This window comes from Tenrec ecaudatus, chromosome 11 (assembly GCF_050624435.1).
Source record: "Tenrec ecaudatus isolate mTenEca1 chromosome 11, mTenEca1.hap1, whole genome shotgun sequence".
In the NCBI taxonomy this organism is placed as follows: domain Eukaryota; kingdom Metazoa; phylum Chordata; class Mammalia; order Afrosoricida; family Tenrecidae; genus Tenrec; species Tenrec ecaudatus.
Window position 1 is genome coordinate 75,614,311 of NC_134540.1, and position 7,880 is coordinate 75,622,190.

Below are 7,880 nucleotides of genomic sequence, written 5' to 3' on the forward strand. Positions count from 1 at the left end.
GCCAGGAAGGCAGCCCGCCGGTGGTTCCATCTCACAGTTTCACAGTCACGAGCCAGATGAAGAGCAGGTACCCCATCGTCTCAGCATGACACCTCTCAGTCTCTGTGCCGCAGTCTCTTCTTGGCTTCTGCTACTTCTGACCAGAGATCTGGAAGGTGGTCTCCGATGGTCCTGAGCTTTTTCTCTTGGCTGCTGCTTCAAAGTAGCTCACACTCATAGCCAGGCACCGGTCATGAAAACTGGCCAACCATTTGGTGGGGGTAGAGCCACGGGTAGAAGAACCATAATAAAAAAATGCACCTCACAACAGCCTCTCTACCTTGCAGTGAACTGACTAGCAGAACCCTTTGGAAGCCACTGTTTTGATTGGACTATTTTTTTGAAAGCACGCTCTGAGACTAAGTCAACTTTACTCCTGGGAGGACTTGTCTGCAGCTATTCACTGATAAAAAAAAATTCATGTTTAAACATGTTTTGTTTGGAATAAACCCATGATGTATGCACTAACATTGGCAGCAGTACTTTTTGACTTACTCATGGGTATATACAAAGAGGTTTTAAAATATTCATAGGAAAGTTCCATATTTGAAAAAAATTGCACCTTCCTACGAACGTTTGTGTATGTGCATATGTGCTGAAGTAGGACGCACAGCATTGTCTTTGTGAATTCTGCTATGGCTGGCTATACTTCCAGGGGCGTATGGCTTATGTACTGGGCCGCTAACCACAAAGTTAGTTCAAAACTACCTGCAACCCTGTAGGAGAATATTTTCTACTTCTGTAAAGAGTTACAGTCTTGGAAACCCACAGGGGAAGTTCTGCCCTGTCTTGTAGGGTCATTGGGGATCACAATGGATTTGATGGCCACATGGTCTCGTGGCACTTCTTCCAAGGCAGATTTGTTTATTCTTTTGACAGGGTAAGACACATCCAATATTCCTTGCTAATGCCACACTGCAAAGCAATTCTTCTTCAGTCTTGCTTATTCTTTGTCCAGCTTTCACCTATACATGAGGTGATTGAAAAGACGATGGTTTGAGTCAGGCGCACCTAAGCCCTTAAAGTGACATCTTTGCTTTTTTTTTAAAACCCCAAACTTTAAAGAGATATTTTGCAGAAGATCGATCCAATACGATACATTATTTGATTTCTTGATGGCTGCTTCCACGAGCACTGATTGTGAGTTCAAGCAAAATGAAATCCTTCAATCAATTCTGTTGATCGTGATGTTGTTCATTGGTCCATTTGTAAGGATTTTGGTTTCCTTTACATTGAGGTGTAAATCATCCTGAAGGCTGTGGTCTTTGATCTTCATCAACACATCAAGTCATCTTGCCTTCCAGAAAACAAGGACCACTCAACTCACTACCATCCAGTCGATTCTGTCTCATCATGAGCCTACAGGACAGGATAGAACTACCCCTGTGGGTTTCTGAGACGGTAACTCTTCACAGTGGAAAGCCACGTCTTTCTCCCTTGGAGCAGTGGGTGGGGCCAAACTCCTGATCTGTGGTTCCCTGCCCAAGGGGTAATCACTACGCCCCCAGGGCCTCCTATAAAAAAGAATAAGCCATCTTCATATCACAGGTTATTGCCTGAAGGCTTTCTTTGGTCCTGATGCTGTAGTCTTTGTCATACAATCCAACCGCTCTGATTATTTGCTCAGCACACAGGTTGAAGATGTATGATGAAAGATGTTGATTTTGTGTGGCAAAAGAATACCCCCTGGCACACACCATTCTTGATTTTGACCCATACTGTGTCCCCTGGCTCTGTTTGAAGAAAATTCTTGGTCTGTGTACAGTTCTACATGAGAAAAATCAAGTGTTCTGGAATCCCATTATTTGCAATGTCAGGAAACATCATGGAAGCCATATCGAACCTCTTCAGGCTCTCATAGTGAGAAGGAAGATCCAACTCTACAACAACCCAAGACCAACTGCTACGTGGCAGAGGTCAGACATGCCTCCACCATGCCACTTGCTTTAGCCTATGCTGACACCACGGCAGACACGCTGGTTCTCTGCCGGGTTTGATAATCTGTTGAAAGGGCCAGACAGGACTCACAGACATTACTCACAATTATGGTTTTATGAGGGAAGCTAACAGATCACACAAGGCAGGAGCAGAAGGCAGTCTTTTGCCCAGAGCAGTGCCTCTTCTTAGCCTACGGTCACATCTTTCTACAGCCCTCAGCTTCTCAGCCCCATGGTCTCGTGGCCTCTGCCTTGTTCTGTGGGTTGGAAAGCATACTGCTCCACCTCTTGATCCCTGTACTGCTCTCTGCTCTGTCTCACCGTCTCAGTGCCTCTCCTCTGCTCTGACTCCTGATCTCTGTGCTGTGGCCTCTGGTGCCACACCAGGCAGGGATCTCATGTGTGCATTGAGAAGGACTCTTCTTTCTTGAAGATGTGCTTCTGAGACAGCTCTCTTATATCCAGAAGAAAACCAGACCAATCCCCTCTACCCCTCTTTCACCCATCTTATTTGCATGGTCCTACCCAATGACTTGGTGGGAGTTACAAAGATAGGGTTAGAAGCTCCTTAAGTCAGTACTTTCTCTTCACCACACAAGGTTATTCATACTTTGTGATGATCCAAACAATCAAAATCCTTTGCATAGTCAATACAACACAAGTGAACCTCTTCCTGGTATTCTTTGCTTTCATTCAAGGTTCCTCTGACGTCAGCTTTGACAGCCCTCTTTCCATGTCCTCTTGTGACTCTGTCTTGAATTTCTGGAAAAGGAGAAAGAGAGAATGATGAAGATGAGTAATTCATAAGGAAAGATAGAGAGGGGTGATAGAGCTGCAGAGATACATAGGATGAGATACATAGGATGAGAATAAGGCAAATTCTGTAAAATGTGAACTATAGGCCGGTGAATTTAGGTGAGAGATAAAATGATGATCATGGTACTATTCTTTCAACTTTTCAAAATTAAATTACAAGGTGACGTAACAACACAATGTTGTCAAATTGACTCTGACTCATTGGAGCAGAACTGAACACGGTGGGCTTTTTTGGTGACCTGGTGGCATCTTGGTTAAGAGTTGGGCTGCTAACCAGAAGGTTGCCTGTTCAAACCACCAGCTGGGGGAACAGACGAGGCTTTCTGTCTCTGGAAAGATTTGTAGCCTTGAATCCCCCCCACAGCAGGTCTGCTTGGCCCTGTGCAGTCGATAGGTGTCAGAATTGACTTGGTGACAGTGAGGGGATTTCTCAGAAGGCCATCACTAGCTTCCCCCTAGGGGTGTCTTGAAGTGGATTCGAACCTCCAGGTTTTCTCTTGGCAGTCCAATGAATTAACCCTGTGCACCAACCCCAGAATTAGGTTCATTTTCATGAGCAGAAGGCTGACACTTGGCAGGGAAGGGTGACCCAGGGCCTTTGGAAGAGCTTTCCCAGGCTATTACATGCCACTACCTGGCTCGGTGCCTGGTGAATTCCTTTCTTTCCCACTGGATTCTTTCTTGCTGGCTACAGCTCTTCACATTCTTAGTCCTCTGGCTTCCATTTTCTTATCCCGGGCCCTGCTTTTCAAATGGTCTTTCTGCTTTCCTACATTCACATAAACAAACTAGCCAGCAACCTCCGGCTGTGAAGTCAACTCAGACACTTATTTATCCATCGGATGCCAAGGCTGCCTTCTTCCAGGAGCCCCGATGGTGTTGTGGTTACACAGTGAGCTGCTTACTGCAAGGTCCTCAGTTGGGACCCACCAGCTGCTCCCTGGGAGAAAGATGAGGCCATGTCTTCCCACCAAAAACCGGTGAAATCCTGCTTGGTAGCTCTACTCTGTCCGAGAGTCAGTATGAATCAGAATGGATTCCATGGCAGTTTCCTGCTCTCTTTTTGAATCTTTATGGAAGCTAATTGCCAGGTCCTTCTTCCTGATCAGTGCCTGGTAGGTTCGAACTGTGGACTCTTTGATTACCAGTGGGGCGCTTAACCTCTGTGTGAGTCAGGGAAAACATGACTCTATAATGGGCTAGAATAAAACCTCTAGTTAAAATACTTGACCTGAGCTGCTCTGAAGTCTTCACTCTTCCAGTAAGAAGGTCAATGCAGCAGAACGATTAAGTTGCCTGTGGTTTAAAAATGCGTGGCAAGAAAGTAGGGCAGAAGAAGTGTGTTTTGCTGCAGACCTCTGTAGAACTAATTCCTTTTCCTCCAGGCCAGCCAAAGACTTTGCTATTTCCCACAATATGGCAACATTGATTCCAGCCTTTCCCTGGCGTTTTGATGATTTAAAACGATCACTATTATGTGTTTGTGGTTTAAGGAGCTGAAGCCATTTCCTGGAAAGGTCACGACTAGGCAGTTGCTTGTCGAAGCCCACTGAGTGGAAACTGAGGCCACCCCCTCCCTTGGGTTGGAGCGGCGGGAGTGTGGAGGAGAGGGCGTGCTTGAGAGACGGGACATTGTAGGATGTTGTCCTGTTGGGACCGAGTCCTTCTTGAGATGGTCCCTCACCCAGGTCGTCTATGTGAGTTTTGAGAAGACACTCAACGTCAAATTTACTTTCGTCTGGAACAGGAAGGGTTGGGACTAGACTTATGTAAGATTCTGTCCAACTTTGTAGCTCTGTGACGCTTCTGGTAGCACCAAACCTGCAGGGATGCAATCTGGCTTTGTGGCGTTCAAGCACTTTTGAACATGTTGCTGAGTCTTCCCTTAGTAGAAGCCTAAGCCAGCAGCTGCAGTTCGGCAAGTCCGAACGCGAGAGAACATTAGACCCGGGGTGTTTTCAGGGAGCAAGGCTGCAGAGCTCATCCTACCTTTGAGTTGAAGTGACTTTTTAGAAACCGGGTTTTGAATCCGGTGGAGTCCCAGGATGAGGACTGCTGAGAACACCGAACCTGCAGGATCTTGCAGTGCCTTCTCCAGGAAGTTCTGGAAATACAGTTCATTGGGATTGGCTTTGATTAGATAATAAAGGTCTAAACACGGAAAAGAAAGTAGTCCAGGGAGGTGGGGCAGCTTCACAAATCCCTTAAAGATTCAGACTCCTTCTCTGTTGTTGCCTCACTGTTTTAAGCAAAATGGTCCACAAAGACTCCAATACTTCAATCATGTCCATATTGAGCTAGCAGCAAGGACGGCGACTAGAGGGAAGAGCCTGCGTATCATTTCCATGTAGGTTTCATTGGCCGAAACACTGTCACATGGCCACTCGCAGTGCAAGGGAAAATGGGAAATGCAGTTGTTATTTGGGCTGGCCATGTGGCCAGTTAAAAGCCAGGGCTTGTCTTACGGGACACTCAGAGAGGAAAGATACCAGGGAAGGGAAAAAGCAGGCACAGACAGTGACGCATTTGGAGAACAAGGGTTTTGATTGGCTGGTTCTCAGCTTAGTTTTCAACTTCTACTTACTAGCTGTCAGATCTTGGTCACACCACATAACCTGCATGTTATAATCCATTGAATCATCTGTGAAATATGAACTAATATATCCTGAGAATGAGATGAAAGTACATATGCTCAGTACCGTTATCTTTGCACTAGGCCCTACACCAGCATCCTCCACTTCATTTATTTGTTGTGCTCTGTGGTATTGGTGATGAACAACATATTTAATTCCTCCTTCTTGCATGTCCTTACTAACGAACTAGCAGATGTGGCTGGGGCTAGTATATTCATTACATAAGGGACTTCACGTGCAAGGAATCTGGTTGTTTATGTGGGCTGCATTCCAACCAGGTGCCCTGGCAAACCCAAGGGGGAGGGTAGAGGCAAAGTTGCTGGAAATATTTGTGCTGCAGAAACACGCAAAGGATGAAGACCTGGCACACGTGGGACAAAACCTCACCAGCTCAGAGGAATCGATCAGTGTCCCTGTTTTCTCTCCCATGGCTCCTCGTTGCCAGAAGGGGGAGCTCAGACTGCAACCCTGACCCCACAGGTCTGACAGGGCCCATTTCTAGGGTGCAGCTCAATTTACCAACCATGCTCTGGCATAGCGTCTGTTCCAGGAGCAGAACAGGAAAGCAGGGATAAGGACTGGGATAAAATTTTTAAAAAAATTTCCCCCCTGGATTCACTTAATTGTTCCAACTCTCTGGAAGAGGTTTGTGTGTTTATTTGAACAACTTTATTGACATATAATTCTTATTTATTTATTTAGTATTTTTCTTTTTTTGACATATAATTAATATTCCCTGCAGCTCAATGCTCTGAGTTTATTTTTAAAGTTGTGCAATCACCACCTTTATTAACCTGAGAATGTGTTCTTGATTTTCATACTCACTGCTATTAGCTTCCCGCCCTCCCCCCAGCTCCAATCTCCCCTGCCAGAATCCTAAAAAAAGAAAATCTATTCATTTAGATACTATCTGTATAAATTTTATTTATCCTGGACTTCATATAAGAAAAATCATACCACTGACAACAGCAACAACAAAATAAACCAGAAATATCTCACCTCCATCCCCCAAAAGGAGAACACAGTCAAAACTAGGACAAATTAAAAATAGGTCAACAGGGAAAACAAGTGATATGTTACAGTTTAATCTCGCGGTGGGAAACTTCTACTCATCCATATTTTCTAAGTACTCTCTGGGACCGGGCACTAGGTGGGCAGTGGGGGCTGTCGGCAAGCCTAGCCTCTGCTCTCGCGAACGATGGGAAGTCACACAAGAGACAAGACTGCAGGATGCTTCCCACTTCTTAACCTCTCCTGGTGTCACTTTTTAAGGAGCTCTGGTGGTGCAGTGGGTTACTTGTTGGGCTGCTAACAAGAAGGTCAGCAGTTCAAAACCACCAGCTGCTTCATGGGGGAAAGTTGAGGCTTCCTACCCCCATAATGAATTAGAGTCTCAGAAACCCACAGGGGGCAGTTCTCCTCTGTCCTATAGGGCCACTGTGAGTCAGAATCGATTGTTGGCACTGAGTTTTGGTGTCACTTTGCGGTTCTTTCCATCGGGGTGAGCATATTTCCTCACCCCATTAATGACAGGTTCTGCCAGGTAGCTTGTTTTGTTCAACGGGATGTGGAGAGACAAGAGCCAATTAGTTCTGCATGAGGCCTTGTGTATTTTTGTTCATACCACCTGTGCTTCTATTATTACATAAGAAGGTCATCTCTTAGGAAACGCACTGGTCCAAAGAGGGTGAGCGATGGGAGGAACTGACTTGGACACTGCCTGAAGCTTGAAGTCAATCTGATTCCAGCCTAGTCCAGATTTGCCAGCCTCCATATGACCTGAAAAGCTTGGAGGAAAAATAAAAGACTGTTCTTTGATGCCTTCTAATTTTGAGGTGGTTTCTTACACAGTGTTACTGCAGCAGAGGCTAGCTGATGCCCCAGGCAGTTTGATTTCGTGCAGAAGGACTATAGAAAGATGCAGGAATCACTGACTCCAGTCTTGGGGAGGCTTGTAGGGAAGAATGCTTTATGCAATTGCATGCCTTGGTCATATTTGGCCCTTAGTTTGCTCCCCTGCCCCAGCATGCCTTACACCAGAGAGCCAGCAACATAGAGAAATCCATTAGTGTACGTCAGAATCACATACTGGCCTCGTATGTAAAATAAAAGCTGATCCATGGGGACCAGAGGAAAGGTTTTCTAATGAGTCAAATAGGAGAAGGTTTTGGGTTCTAGTCATTCAGCCATCCATTTGCTCTTCACCAAACGGAGTCGGGGCCATCACTGTGAGCAAAGTAGACCAGGATGCTTCTGTACATGGACTTACCTTGTAGAGGGGATGGGGTTGGCCGGTGCTATGCACACCAGTGGACAGCAAAGGAAAGTAGCATCGGAGGATGGGAGGGTGGGACAGTTTTAAACCAGATCAAGGAAAAGCTCACAGGTTGGCAGGTGATACTTGAGCAAAGAGGAGAGGAGTGAGCAGCGGCTCCCCCTGAGCAAAGGCGCCTTC